At 39.3% G+C, this 16822-nt stretch overlaps 1 pseudogene; it reads right to left on the reverse strand.

Annotated features, from left to right (window-relative positions):
* Positions 1 to 16449: 16449 nt before the first annotated feature.
* LOC124277212 lies at positions 16450 to 16613 on the reverse strand (annotated as a pseudogene).
* Between the last annotated feature and the right edge of the window lie 209 nt (positions 16614 to 16822).

Here is a 16822-nt window from a genome sequence, read left to right on the forward strand (position 1 = left end):
AATAGGTGAAAGTGGAAAAGAATCACTTTGGCGGAAGGTGGGTAGGTGGGTATGGACGGAGTACAATGTGGATGAAGTGGATGGGTGCATTTCTAGAGTTTGGAAGTGATTAAAATGCTGCATCCAGTGAAAACAGGAGGCGATGGCGCAAAATGAAATGAAATAAAAGGGGACAAAATGTGAAAAGAGGGCCAAGTTGAGGGTTCTATTTTTCTATTTGAAATATGAGTGGTGGACCATTCCCCGTGATGAGGGCGGAGCAAGCTCTGTGGCACTGCATCCCATATCAGGTCAATATCGATGATGAGATATTAAGATAAGAACGATACTTTCTTTTTTTTTGATAAAATGTATTACATAATCCTAAAATTTCATATGCGCGGGTAGGCACGCTCATCAGCCATTCTAAAAAGTTTTTGCCCTGCAGCAGCTAACAATTAATATGCCAGATGCCACATCTCAAACATTATATACACAAGGCATTTAACATCAATATATACAGACAACGTGCACAATATATACAAAAACGAAAGAAACAATGACAATGAGACCACATCCGCAGATACTTTTACATTTTTCATCACTCCACATTTGACATACATACAACATGCACAACATCAATATTTACAACATACACAAACCCTAAAATGTAAATAGTGCCAAACTGGCAACATGCACAAACAATATAGAATAATGCAAGGACTAATATACACAAGGCTCAGTGTTGCATCTAGATTTGACCATAGTGGGTCAAAGTGCCCACTGTTTTAAAAATCAGTATACATGTACGTTGACGACTGTTTTCACCTCACTGTTACGATCTTATAAAAGACAATAAACAATATCATATCTTTGAAATGTCTTCTTATTAACTTCAATGATGTACAGCAATACTTGTAATAAAGACTAGATGAGACATCTCACCTATAACTCAGCTGTCTAAGCTTTGAAGATTCTCCTGTCCACTTTCTTCTTCCACTTCTCCAAAGCTCGCACATAGTCAAACGCATCTACCTCCCTTGCCCTCTAGTTTTATCAACATCAGTGTGTTCAGCCTCTCAGCACACAGTCTGTTTCTTGCAGGGTTGTGGATGTTGTTCTGGCAGCTGAAGCCACGTTCATAATCAGCTGTTTGCAAGGGTATTACAAGAGCAAGCCTAGCTAGGGTCAGGAGGTTGGGAAACATGGACTTGTGATGTGCACATATCTCAGTCCAAAGTTTACTGAAATTGTGCCTTGCATACCTTTCATTCAGAACAACTCTCTTCAAAATGTCCCACTCACACAGAGTTCCAATTTTGTCCTTGCTAACATATTCTTCATTCCCGATCCGAACCATAAAAGTTAGTCAGAATTTCCATTTCCTCCTTTCCATAGTTGACAAGATCCTCTTCAGACAGCATGCTTATACTCCTTAGTCCCATGACACTAAAAGCAGTAGAGACACTGACTGATTCTTTAGGAAACCTCTTTTCAACTCTTGTCTTGAAGAGCATTCAAAAATTTGTCCCTGATTACCTCTGATTTCTTTACTTGGTAATTATGTAACTTCTCTCCCCAGTACTTAGCTATCACATTGTCATTTTCTTTGAGCAGTAGCTGATAGTGGCTCTTGCCACTGAGTGCACATTTCAAACAAGACAGCCATCCCTCAATTGCAGGCTGCACACATGAAAGATCAAGATCTACTTTTGGAATACCAAACACAATTCAGTAAACCTGGGGATCACATCCATCATCACATGGAGCATGAAAATGAACTTGTAATCTATGAGTTGGCTAGTTGTTCCTCTTCCTTTGAGCTCTTTTTGTCAATCTTTTTGAAATATCTCACTAGAGACCTCCATGTCTTGTACACAGTAAAAAGTGCATTGTACATAGCAAACCACCTGATCTCGTGGACTTCCTTTACTTTTATTTGGGGGTCATCCAATAATGTCTGTACCTCGGCAAGTTCTGCAACTCTGCATGCTGATTTCTTAAAATAATAAAATAAGTCTGTAAGAGTTTTCAGAAACACTTTCCCAAAATACTCCACCTCGTCAGCTGCCTTTGATGTGCACAAGTTTAGTCTGTGTGCCACACAATGAATATTTACAACATGGGGACTATCATCCTGCAGGAGTTTGGCCACTCCAGATTTCCTACCAGTCATCACTGACGCTCCATCTGTGCCAAGTGCAATGATGTTACTCATTTCAATTCCTCTTGACTGCATAAATTCTTTCATGTGTTTGTAAATGACTTGTGCAGTTGCTCGTGAACCCTTTAGTTCAATTTTTCCAAGACAAATAGTTTCTTGTTGCATGTTTTCGAAAACACCATTCTTCCATAGATAACAAGCTTTTTTGTCACATTAATGTCTGTACTCTCATCTGTCAAAACAGATTTAAAAACACTGATGACCTAAGTTTCATGTCAATATCTTCTGGGATTACATCCACAAATGCATCTTGAAATTCATCAGCAGTTTCCCTTGAAGTATATGTTGCATTTTTACCAACACCTAATGACACAATATCTTCACATCCTTGAAGTTTACACAATGATACAAGAGAAGGGTACTTGAACTTGCAACACCTTCCATACACAGCCAATCTGCACAACGCATTGCGGCAACGATACTTGCTGATTTTCGAGAAATTGCCGTTTCTGTCGCTCTAATAAAGTCATTTCGTTGAAGCAAGTTCTTTTCGGCAGTCTTATGGTCAAGTAATTTCTCATGTCTAGTCAAAGTCGACGATATATAATTCTTGCAAGATGTCGTCAGTGTATTACGAAAGTTACAGCTTTTACAAAGTTTGCAACGCATTATTCCACTTGGCTCATCATACTCAAGCCAATCATATTTCTTTAGCCACTTGTTCCGAAATTTGTGCACAAATTTTCGTTTTCCGGTCTGTGGAAGATTTTCTTTGCAACTGTCACTTTCGTCAGAATTAACATTGAGTTCATCACTATGACGCACGTGGTCGCCATTATCGGGAATTTCTGCTCTGGAAACATTTGAATTAACTTCAGTAGCATCAGCCGTTTCGTGAAAAAAGTCAGTGATTCGTCTTTTCTTCTTATTTGACGACATGTCTTTATCAACGTGATAATATGACTCAACTTTACCAAACTTGACCGCTGCCGTTACTTCGCTCGCCGATCTGGCCTCATTCACCATTTCCAAGAAAATTACGAGGTACGACGGAAATAGGCGAACAATTACGATCAATTCTGTATGGGATCAAGTAACAAACCTGTTTTTCCGAGTTCCTAACATATACCGAAATGATTCCGAATGCTAAACATTAAATTTGACCAATGACAAAATCACTTGGAAATCACTGCGACATCCAGACGTGTCCGGGCATGTTCTTGGAAAAGTGCTATTTATACCTTGGTATTTCCAATATAGGGAGCAATGGCAAGTAACAGTTTTTAATTCATGTAGTTTCGCTACGCGTTAGCAACGAATATATGCGTGAAAATAATAACTCGCGCGTACTATGTAGCGCACGCATGAAATATCACTGCGTCATTTTTCTATTTTACTGCGTAATTACGCCAAAAACGCGCTCTAGATGCAACACTGAAGGCTCACAAAATGTATAAAAGCAAACAACATCTAGTTGAACATGAACAGATATATGCATAAAGATGATATTAAATGAGCAATTCTAAAGTGAGTGAGTTTAGTTTAACGCCACTTTTAGCAATATTCCAGCAATATCACGGCAGGGGACACCACAAATGGGCTTCACACATTGTACCCATGTAGGGAATCGAACCCGGGTCTTCGGCGTGACGAGCGAACGCTTTAACCGCTAGGCTACCCCACCGCCCCTCAATTCTAAAGAATGATTGTTTTTACAGAATATGTAAGAAAAAAGCCAATAATTAGAAAAAGTGGATAAAGGAAAGCGACAAAAGTCGACCCTGACACGTGTCCTAAGGGAAGACAAACAACGCAACATGATATCATTCCCATTCAATTTTGTGTGCTCAAATTTATTAGAATTACGAACAAGCCAAATAGTATACTTTACCAAAGTTAAAAGGTATACGCACATTGATTTTTTATATGAATTTGATATTTTGGGTAACCGAATAACTTCGTAAGATCGTTTTAACAGGCCAAATGACAATTGATCTAACCATTTGAAAACGATATCCCACAAAACATCAACACACGAGCAATAGATGAAAAGATGATCGGAGGTTTCTATTGCTATACGACATAAAGGACAGTTAGGAGTAACAGACATTCCCCTAGCATAAAGAACATAGCCTAAGGGGAGAGAATGATAGATAAGACGATAATTAACCGATTTGGAAAGTGGATCCTCGAAGGAATTATGCAAATTAAGCCAAACCTGCCGAAAAGGAAAATGTGGATACAGCGTTTCAACTTTACTTTCTACAACTGTTTGTAATAGGCAACTATAATATTGTTTTGAAGTGAACCGAAACATATCTATCAGATAATTTGAATTGACAGCTTCAAACTGTCTTACCGCCAATCAACACCTCTGATAGAATAGCGGCATCGTCTCAGAATGAGGAAATAATAAGGAAGCAAAAGCAGGACAACAGTGACGTACCTAACCAATATTTTGCTAAAAAACGTCCACTTAGCTAAAGAATTTAGTAAAATATTTTGAATGTGCTTTAAATAAAATGAATATAATTTTGACCCCCATCTAAAATTGATTTATAGCACACAGACCTCCGAATAGGTTCAGAAGTGGACTGCGAAATAAACCCAAAAGTCTCCCTTTGAAAAAGTTCGACATAATGTTTTGAAAATATTGTTACCGCCCCTCGTACCAAAATTTAGACAAAGCCATGACAGTAGTTTTTACCAAATATGGAAATGGAGCGTCCCTTTGCAGTTTTTTAATACAGAACGGAATTTAGATAGTATAGGGTGAAACTGATCATCCGCACTGACATTCTTGCCTGTTTTGGCAAGATTCAAGTTAGAGCCCGACGCTTTACCATAAAATGAATAAGCTGCCAAGAGATGCCCAATAGAAGCGTCAGATGTACAAAAGCCCAGCCCATCATCAGCAAAGCCAGATATTTTTGCACAATCGTGAGTACCAGGTAAAGAAATCCCTAGGATTTGTGATTTTTTCCGAATATAACATAACAGAGGCTCTAGCGCTAATACCTACAGGGATGGAGACAAGCCACATCCCTGCCGGACAGACCTCGTTACTGGAAATGGCTGTGAAATGTGTTGGTTAATTATAAGCGCACAAGATATGTCCTGATACAAAATTTTGACCCATTTTTTAAAATTTGGACCAAAGCCAAAAGTGTCCAATACTTTAAACAAAAACTGATGAGAGACCTGGTCAAAAGCCTTCTCCTGGTCTAAACTGATAAAAGCACAAGGTAGATCTTTTTGATCCATATAATCCAACACATTGCGAATTAGGTGACAGTTATCGTGAATAAATCGGCCAGGAACAGCACAAGTTTGGTCTAAATGCACAATACTACCTATAACATTGCCTAAACGTGTGCATAATAACTTAGATATATGTTTGACGTCAACATTTAATAAAGAAATGGGAGGCCAGTCCCAAATAATGCTGATAATGTACGTGTCTTTACACAGAAGAGAGATATAAGAAGTTTTAGATGAGACAGGAAGAGAATGCTCCTGAAAAGACAACTGAATAATACGAAGAAGTACATCACCAAGAACATCAAAGTTGTATACATAAACTTTCTTAGTAAGCCCGTCTGGACGAGGAGACTTATCATTCTCTATAGCCTTGAGGGTTTATAGAATTTCGTCACGAGTTATTTCCCCTTCCAGTGAAGCCGAATCATTCGAATGAAGCGTCGGTAAATCAGCAAGGAATTGATTAGAAATTTCTTCATCAATGGGCTCATAGCCAAACAGGTCGCTATAAAAGTCAACAAAAACGCCCATGATTTCACGAGAGGTACTTACTTTATTACCAGATGGATCTAAAATTATTTTACCTCTCTGATTCCTTGCGTAAGAAATAACTGGAAGGCCTTTCCCCAATTTCAAGGTCCTTAGCCTTAGAACGAACTAAATGACCTTTAAATTCCAATATTTCCAAATCATGAAGTTTTTTTTAATCAGCCTTAATTTGATCAGAATAAAGCCCAGGACGTATAGATTCAGCATGGCGTAAAGTTTTATATTGTGAAACTAATTCCTTACAAAGGGACGCTTGTTGATATTTACAACTTGAGCAAACAATTTAACAAAGGACCGAATTTCTGACTTAAAAGCATAGTAACAGCCTAAAGTTATGGAGTTTAAAGGAGGAATTTGATTAAAACAAAATAAATAGGGCTTTAAACGATTTATCTAATAAAGAATTGTTAAATTTAAAATAGTCGTGACCGAAACTTATACCAGCAAAATCCCTCAGCTTAAAAGACACATAATCATAGTCAGGAAAGCTACAAGGAGAGATATCAACAGACTCAAGTGTACAGCGAAGTGTAGAGGAAATATAGAAGCGGTCTAGACGAGATCCGACGCCGGCGGCATTGCGCCAAGAAACCGCCACAGAACCAGGAAACTTAGAACGATAGACATCAAAAATAGAAGTCAGAGACCCATTGCTTAATTATATTGGATCCAGCTTGTGTTACTAGTCTACCCCCAACTTTATCTAATTTTATATCAACAACACAATTAAAATCCCCACCCAAAATAACAATCTTACTGGTAACTAAATGCTTGGCGATAGATCTAAAAAACCCAACCCTGTCTGCTTCATTGTTTGGTGCATACACATTGATAAAGCTAATACTGAAGCCATCAATAAGCAAATCAACTACTAAGAAACGCCCCTCTATATCAAAATGAAAATATTCTACAACAAAGTTAATATTATTTGAAACAATAAACCCAACCCCACGACTAAAATTATTTCCAAAGCTCCAAACGCCTTCCCCTAAAATTTAGACTCAAAAGATTTATCAATTTGTAAATTATGAACATGGGTCCCCTGAAGAAATAAAAAATCAATGCTATTATTATTAAAAGAATTGGCTAAAGTATTCACTTTAACAGAATTATCTAAAGGACCATTGCAATTTATAGATACAAAGTTGTACATGTTGTTTTAGTTAGGTCAAGGATGTGCACGTAAAATGTATGACCATTAGATAAAACTATTATATATGCATATATATATATATATATATATATAGAAGGTAGGATGACAATGTATAATCACAACACACAAGCAATACATATATAATAAGTATATCATACAACATATAAACCAGAAGATATACATGCGACACTAACAAAGATAAATCATTCCGAAGTACAAAAAACAAACAAACTAACAAAAGCATTTATTATAACAAATTTATGAATATAAAAACTTACCAAAAGAAAAGCCCTTCAGCAATATATCTATGAAAAATAAAATAATACACTTAATTGAATAATTAGTTTACACCAGGCCATTTTTACTTTTAATATGCAATTTAGATTGACCCAAATGTAATAAAACCCAACAGACGTATATGACTAAATTACCCATGATGCAACAGCCTCAACCCCAATAAAAGAGAACCACCACCCCAATGAAAGAAAACACCCCCCACCCCCCGAGGAATAGCCATGTAAATGAAATTTAAAGGTACCCTGCTCAAAAGAAAACCTGAAATGAAAACATCATGAATTATACACTCCCTAAAAAGGGAGAACCTGGCAATCGGCGTTGAATACATTATTCAATCTCTTTGGTCGTGAACATAGCAACGTTCGTGAACAACTCAGTAAGGGAACAACGTTCTAATTAAGGAGGATCATGTTGATCTAACCCAACCAATGGCTCGTTGCGAGATCCAGAATGGGAGCAGCAGCAGCATCCGCTACCCCAGGTGGGATACAAGACACCCTCTGCTTCTTACTGCCCGACCCACCCTTTGTCCTCGGCCTGGCGCGCTGTTTAGGTTTTACCTTCTGCCATGATGACTGAGAATCTAAATTAACTAGAACATCATTAATGGTGTCCTGAGAGCCAATTAACTCCTGTGACTCAATTGGGGCAAAAAGCTAACAGCAGCATAAGTTGAAGGGGAGGGGTTACCCCATCAGTATCTCTCACAACACTACACCCCTCCACCTGTGGCTGTATCTCATCAGAAACAACTTCCATATTATTAGAATCATCAGCCTCAAGAGGATTACTCTCAGTCTGTGGAACATCAGAATCAACATGCTGGTCAACGTTCTGATCACGCCTCTGTTCTGGTAGCTTCTGGGGCGATCCGGTCTGGTATGCCCCAGGTGATAACATCTATGGCACACAGGCAGACGACCCAGGGCAGTCACCAGCATACTCATTCTATCTCCAAGCCTCACTATATATTGAATATCCTCTGACTTACACTGATCAACTTGTAACTGCACAGTACGGACACCCGTCTGAACAGGGGAACCCCCAACAATAACCGTCTCTGGGTTAATAGTGAGCACTTTCCCAAACTGGCCAAAGTTAGTTTCCAGGAACTGGTTAGTCACAACTCCATGAATCCAATGGACTCTAAGATCAAGCACCTCCTTGTCATATGGGGAAAAGTCTATTTGAATGTCTTTATAGAATACAGAACCCACAGATAAAGAAGGCGGACTCTCTTCTCATTCTTAAACGTCACATACCAGATACCACTGGCTTCAGTCTTCCAAATAGACAGTAATTCACGCCCCTGAATTAGGTTCTTTGTGGCATGTTGTAAAATGTCAAAAATGTTATCCCGAACGAAATTGCGCACAGAAGACTTTATACGAACCGTAGCCGAGCAGCGCTTCTTATCCAAGAACCTTGGCGGGACGGCTGGCGCAACGACTGCAGCTTGATATGCCATAGTACTGGGGGGAGACCCGAAGGTCACAAGGCAACTTAAAAGCCACCGATGCCCACCCGTTGACCTGTGAACTCAAATCAACAATGTAAGTAAAACAGTACAAGGCAATACAAGAGCATGAACAAAATAAATTCTCACAAAAAAACCGCTTCTATAAGTCGCAAACAAATCAGGTTGATTGCAAGCCAAAAGGCCGTGAAGTGATGCCAGTCGTTGGCTTGCGCCAGGCAAATACCTGTAAACCCACAGCATCCCATTAAGGAGATGGATATTTACATCAGGCCCTTGAAAAAAAGTCACCACCAATATTACACGCCCAAATATTACACCAATATTACTCATGAGATAAACGTCCTGCAGCTACCACCATGAGCCGGTGGTTGGGGCTTAATGGAGCAGGTGTGGGCACACAGTAGTTTGCGCACCCCCGACTTTGAGAAAGTCGCGCCCAAGCAAGCGTGAAACAACACTCCAATTGCCCACGTGTACTAAATAAACTAAACTTAAATACAGTTCAAGTAACATAGGTGAATTTCATGTAAAATGTTGTTTTACATAAGACATAGGACGAAATGTAAGGAAAGTTTGAACGTAAACCTGGGCCATACTTGTTTACAGCTTGAAAACACCTTTGAAGTGTTAGCAGGCGCTTAAGACGTGTGCTTTGACAGGGCAGAATGTTGTTGTGACGATGTGATTGTCTACAGCGTAATTTCCGGTGTGCGACATCATGGCCGACGTCCTTGGATACGGGGACAGAAAATACCTGAAAGTGGAAAAGAATTACTTTGGCGGAGGTGGGTATGGACGGACTACAATGTGGATGGGTGCATTTCTAGAGTTTGGAAGTGATTAAATGCTCCATCTAGGGAAGCATAAGCGCGAAACAGGAGGCGATGGCGCAAAATGAAATGAAATAAGAGGGGACGAAATGTGAAAAAGAGGGCCGAGTTGAGGGTTCTCTTCTTTTATTTTAAATATGAGTGGTGGGCCATTCCCGGAGGTACTGCAATACCGGGTCAACCCCATCCTCGATAATCTCCAGGGTATACGTTACGATCACTCTCGGCCCGATGATTTTATTACATATGTACCTGGCTTTTTATCCAATCAGGTGTCTACGCTGGTAAGTTGAGCGAACCAATCACAACGCACTTTCGCTTATTGAATTACCTAACCGTTTACACTTGGCAACCCAATTGATGTATAGGGTACTCTGAAAGATGTGAAAGGAGTTCTTTTATATATGGCACCCATGAAAGGCCACCTCCTCGTGGTGGGTGCTGGGTCACGCTAAGCGCCTTTCAACCCCCCGTTGTGGACCCGGAGGGGATATTTTGGTCCACCAACCCGTTTGCCGTGGGTTGCGCCCCTGTGTCGGTGGAGGACGGGATTCTGGTGGTTGAGGGCAGGGGCTCCAGGAACAGCGTTCCTTTGCCCAATACACCACTTCGACCCTCACTTCACCTAGACGGGTGGTTGAACTGGCCCGGTTCAATCAATCGGCTGGTCACGCCGAGCCCTGTGGTATGCATTTTTGCTATGTCTTGACTCGGTATACTTTGTTTTGAATACTATCTGTGTTCATAAAGTTATTTAATATTCTTGCCTAGAGCTCATGCCCAGAAGGCGGTGGCTCATGGACCAATCTGGTTTATCCTCTGGATTAACTGGAGTATATCATTTCTGTAACCCTTTGGTGTCAGTTTGCTGGAACACCGCATACGTATGACATCGCTCTTGTTGGCGCTCCATGGTGGGCAGGGACCAGATTTGATGAACCAATACACAATTCACTATGGGTAAACAAAATCCAAAAAAACCAAAACGGCAACTTTCCGAATCTGATTCTGAGCTTGACTCTGATGAAGATGATGTGGTTACTAAACTGCTATATTCTGAAAGGGATACTTGGCCACGCTTTCTTGTTCTGGAAGCTAAAGGGTGACCGAACACTTGCTTCCTATTCACCATTTTGTTAGAAAAGGGATTACAAGGTAAAGCAGGTGAGTTGAAAACGTTACCAAATTACGGTCTGGAGGTCTTTTAGTTGAATGTGTCAGGAAATCGCAGGCAATTAACCTCATGACGTCAACCAAATTAGCTGACATTCCAATTACATGTTCAGCACACAAGACCCTTAACTTCTCCAAAGGTCTCATCCGTGACAGAGACCGAAGTCTCGCAGATGAATCTGTTGAAGACATTGTATCTCAGCTTAGAAGTCAAGGTGTCCTTGAGGCCAAACGATTTACATATCGTAAAAATGATCGTGTATTCCCGTCCAACACATATCTTTTGACTTTTGACACCCCGGTTCTGACAACTTCTATTAAGGTTGGATGTTTTTCCATGAGGGTGGATCTCTTTATCCCACGCCCTACTCGTTGTTTTAATTGTCAAAAGTTTGGCCATGGGCAAAATTCGTGTAGGAATAAGTTAGCTTGTTTCAGATGTGGAGAACCTGATCATGATGGCAAAATATGTACAAACACCATCAAGTGCTTACATTGCAAAGGTGACCATATGGCATCTTCAACAGACTGTCCTGTGTGGAAATATGAAGCCACTGTACAGAAATTAAAAACTGAGAAACGACTCAGTTATGTCGATGCGAGGAAAGAAGCCAGACTACTTGCACCTGATCCAACACGTCCATCATATGCTTCAGCAGCCAAAAAGGTATCAACTGCATCTATTCTCTGTCAGACGGACCTTACTTGGGTGAAATCTGAACATCCAAAATCCCTCTCAGAAATTGAACTAAATACAGTAAGTTCCAAACCGGCCACAGATCCAGATAAGTCACCAATAAAGCAAAGAGGAACATCTTCAACACAAACAGAGTCAAATCAAAACAAATCGTTAAAATCTCCTAAAGTGGACATAAAGAAAAACAGATTCAATCTGACAGATTGCCAAGGCATTAAAGACACATTATGCAATTCCATAATAAATATGGATTGTTTGAAGATATGGATACTGAAGTATCCATATGTGTGAGCGCTGGTGGCCATACGCGGTCACTCACCGAAAAAGAAAGGTAGAGCAGTATCTCCTGTTATTGCTCCTTAGACAATTACACCGCGATGAGCCATTCCCTAATCTAGTACAATGGAATTGCAGAGGACTTAAAACAACCTTAATGAACTACAGTTGTTAGTTCAAGACTTTAAACCGTCGGCAATATGTCTCCAAGAGACGTATCTTAAACATACTGATACATTTGATTTACGGCAGTATAGCTGTTATCATTCATTTCTCCTCCAGGAGATAGAGCGACTGGAGGTTCGACTATATTGGTTAGACATAACATCATTCATAGTGATGTTCACCTGAATACCAATCTCCAAGCCATAGCTATTCGCCTCAGCCTGCACATTGCGTTTACTCTATGCTCTTTGTACATTCCACCCTCATCTGCCCTTCGACAAACTGATCTTCAGAATCTCTATGATCAGCTACCAAAACCCTGTATCATCATGGGCGATTTGAACGGGCACAACCCTCTATGGGGAAGTACAAGTACAAACAATAAAGGCAAGATTATTGAGGATTTTATATCTGATAACAACTTGTGTGTTTTTTATGACGACTCAAACACCTATTTACATCCTGGTACGGGAACTTATTCTACACTTGATCTGTCCCTTGCTGATTCAAACGTCTACAACGAATTTGAATGGTATGTTCATGATGACCTTTGCGGAAGTGACCACTTCCCAACTGTCCTAAAATCAGTCAAACCAGATGATAACCCACCTTTATCACGATGGAATTTTAATAAGGCCAATTGGTCTTTGTATGGAACATTGTGTATGGAAAAATTAATGCCGGAAAATTTTATAGATGTATCAGATCCGATAGAGTTGTTTTCAGCTCATTTAAATGAAATTGCTGACCAGTCAATTCCTAAGTCCTCTGCAATTCCTCACATTCGTAAACCATGGTTCAACAATGAATGTAAACAAGCAAGAAAGTGTAGGAAGAAAGCAGAAAAATACTTCGCAGACATCCTACAGTTCATAACTTAAATAATGTTAAAATTACTAGTGCCAAGGCACGGCGAGCTTATAAACAAAACAAACGCCAGTCTTGGAGGAAATATGTTTCCAACATTAATTCGCGCACACCTATGTCTAAGGTGTGGAATATGGTCCAGCTTAATAAAAGGCAAAGGCTCCAAGTCTTCTGTTAAACATCTTAAAGAAGGTGATAAATTGATAACTGGTAAGTGTGATATTGCCAATAAAATTGGTGACACTCTTTCCAGAAATTCTTCATCATCAAATTATATCCCTGAATTTCAGAAATATAAAATCGACAAAGAAAAAAGAATTAATTTTGACTCTAATAACGGTGAAGATTATAATGAAATATTTTCATTGCATGAGCTACGTACTGCTCTCTCGAGCAAGCTCATGATACTGCAACTGGTGAAGACAACATTCATTACCAGTTACTGAAACATTTGCCTGATTCATGTCTTTTGACACTTTTGGGAATATTTGACCATATTTGGATTTCAGGAAATTTTCCTCCTTCGTGGTACAATGCCATTGTAGTCCCCATACCAAAGCCTGGCAGGGGATCATACAGATCCCTCCAATTACCGCCCTATATCGTTAACCAGTTGCGTTTGTAAAACCATGGAACGAATGGTAAACTATAGATTAGTCTGGTATTTGGAAACAAATAATCTTATCACAGATATTCAATGTGGTTTCCGAAAAAACCGAAGTATTATTGATCATTTAGTACGACTAGAATCCTATGTTAAGAATGCTCTTGTAAATAAACAACACGTAGTATCAATTTTCTTCGATCTGGAGAAAGCATATGATACTACTTGGAAGCACGGAATTTTGAAGGATTTACATGATTTCGGTTTGAGAGGTCGTTTACCTCTTTTTATATCACAGTTTTAAGAGACAGACAGTTTCAAGTCCGAGGGTTCAACCCTGTCTGATCATTATAATCAGGATCAGGGTGTCCCACAAGGCAGTATTTTGTCTGTCACTTTATTTAGTGTTAAAATAAATAGTCTTTCTAAAGTTTTAAAATGATGCAGTTGATGGATCACTTTTCGTGGATGATTTTAATGTTTCTTGTTGTGGTAAAATATGCATACAATAGAGAGGCAGTTACAATTATGTCTTAATAAAATTCATAAATGGTGTCTTGAAAACGGCTTTAAATTTTCTAAATTAAAAACTAATTGTCTACACTTCTGTAGAAAATATAAGCCTCATAAAGACCCAGAACTGTTTTTAAATGGCACTCCCATCAAGGTTGTAAAGAGGCCAAATTCTTGGGTCTCATTTTCGACTCCCATTTAACCTTTCTTCCCCATATTAAATCCCTAAAACTAAATGCCTGAAGGCACTCGATTTATTGAAAGTCGTGTCTAATTCAAGGTGGGGAGGGGATCAAACTACGCTCCTACACCTTTACAGATCACTTGTCCGCTCGAAGCTTGATTATGGCTCCATCGTATATGGTGGAGCCTGTAAAAGCAACTTAAAACTCTTAGATTCAGTCCACCATCAAGGTCTGAGACTTTGTCTTGGGTCTTTTAGAACTTCTCCTATTGATAGTCTCTATGTTGAGGCTGATGAGCCATCCCTTACCCAACGTCGTATCAAACTCTCTTTACAGTATATAACAAAACTCCATTCTAACGAGTCTAATCCTGCATTTAACTGTGTTTTCAATCCTTCTTATGAGGAGTTGTACAACAAACAGCCTTCTCTTGTTCCGCCTCTTGGTTTAAGAATTAAACCATTTCTTTCTGCTGCAGGCATTGAGCTGGAAAATATAGCTCCTTCCCGTCTTCTTTCTTCTCCGCCTTGGCAATTGGTGAGGCCACAAGTTGACCTAACATTAACTACATTTAAAAAAACAGAAACAAATGAATTACAGTATAAACAAGAATTTAGTCAATTAAGAAATAAATATAATACATACACATCCTTATTTACAGATGGGTCCAAGGATGGTGGCGCAGTGGCATGTGCCACTGTCATTGGATCCAGAACAATATCTTCTAGAATACCCGATAACAGCTCTATATTTACAGCAGAAGCAAACGCCATATTAACGGCTCTTAAATATATTCAACGACATCCTAAACATAAACAGTACATAATCTTTTCCGATTCCCTTTCATGTCTTCAGGCTATTAAAAATATTTCTTGTAAACATCCACTTTTATTAGACATTATTGAATTGTATAATGAGCTTTGCTACTGGCCAGTGCGACATCGTTTTGTTGGTTACCCAGCCACGTTGGCATTTCTGGGAATACCATGGCTGATCTTGCTGCCAAGGCAGCACTCAACAAATCTGTGACACCACTTCTTATTCCATACTCTGATTATAAAGCTGGCATTAGAACTTACATCCGTGATCTGATGCAGAAGAAGTGGGACGCCCAAGTAGGTATTAATAAGTTACATGCAATAAAACCCTATATTGGTTACACCTACTTGGGTTGTCAGTCCAGATTTGAAGAGGTCATTATATGCGACGATGTCGCATTGGCCATACCAGATATACTCATGAATATTTATTGAAAGGCGAAGATCCTCCGTTTTGTATCCCTTGTGATGAAAGAATCACAGTCAAGCATGTCTTGCTTGACTGCATTGAATATTCCATCACAAGGGATAAGTATTTTAATGTCAAAACATTGAAGGATCTTTTTAATAATGTTAGTTCTCATTTAGTTATTGCCTTTTTAAAAGAATTAGATTTGTTAACAGATTTGTAAATAGCTAAATATTTTATGATTGGAAGTTCGCATTAGTAACACAGATTGTTAGTGGCTGTATCCTCGAGGGGGGGGTTAAAGTACTGTAAAATTATTGTCCTCCCGAGAGGGTACGTAAGTCCCAAAACATTCAAAGTAAATTTCAACTTTCCATATTTTAATCGTAGAATATGTGTACTTTTAATTTATGGCTAGATTTATCTCAATTGCTAACAGCTGAAGGGATGATGTAAATCCAGCTAGGGCCCATGCAGGAAGCAAATGTACTGTAAGTCCCCATGGTCTCTAGTATGGTGATCTAACTTCAGTTGTTAGCGATCTATAGCCCATTTTTATATTGTGTTGTCCCCCTCTAGTTAAAATGTTTTAGATTCAATTACTAGTTTTACATGTATATTTGTGATAATCTAGTTATTTTACTGTCCTTCGTCGGCAGAATTTTATCATTTCACTTAAATTGTTGATAGATTTATAACTTGCTTTAGTCACGATATGGCTGAAATATTGCCGATGTGACTTTAAATCTTAACTCACTCACTCACTCACTCTTTTATATATTTTTGAAAGTTTCAGATCTGTCAATTTGTCTGTATTATTTCTCCAAAAATCTGAGTGGTACTGCAAACAAACCTTCACGACTGCGACCGCTATCTTTGTTGACAACCTCGGATGTAACGGCGGCTTAGATGATTGGCTACTGTGAGAATGCGGAGCCAGAAAAGGGAGGTAATATGATTATCGGGCCAAGCCGTGGATGCATCCAGGGTATTGTGGAGAGTGATCGTAACCTATACCATGGAGATAATCGAGGATGGGTCAACCCGTGATAAGGGCGGAGCAAGCTCCGTGGCACCTCAGCCCATTATAAAAATCAGTTTAATATCGATGTCTCCATTAGGAGACGTATCAGATATTAAGCTGATAAGAACAGATACTTTTCTTTTTATAAAATTTATTCCCGACAAATAATTTGGTACAGGCGAGTACAGCGCTGTCACTGCAGGGCCGCCTAAAAGTATCACAGAGTATGGCCCTACAGTGCTAACATGTATTCAAACTAAAAGAGGAAGAATAGGCAACGAAAGCCAAACAGCCATAATACCAAAATGTACAAGAAACCGAGAAGAAAACAGTAACATAACTAACACAACCGCCGGATGCCTCACCCCGGCTACAAAT

The sequence above is a fragment of the Haliotis rubra genome, unplaced genomic scaffold (assembly GCF_003918875.1).
Source record: "Haliotis rubra isolate DU_JTF1 unplaced genomic scaffold, ASM391887v1 Scf1058, whole genome shotgun sequence".
Lineage (NCBI taxonomy): Eukaryota > Metazoa > Mollusca > Gastropoda > Lepetellida > Haliotidae > Haliotis > Haliotis rubra.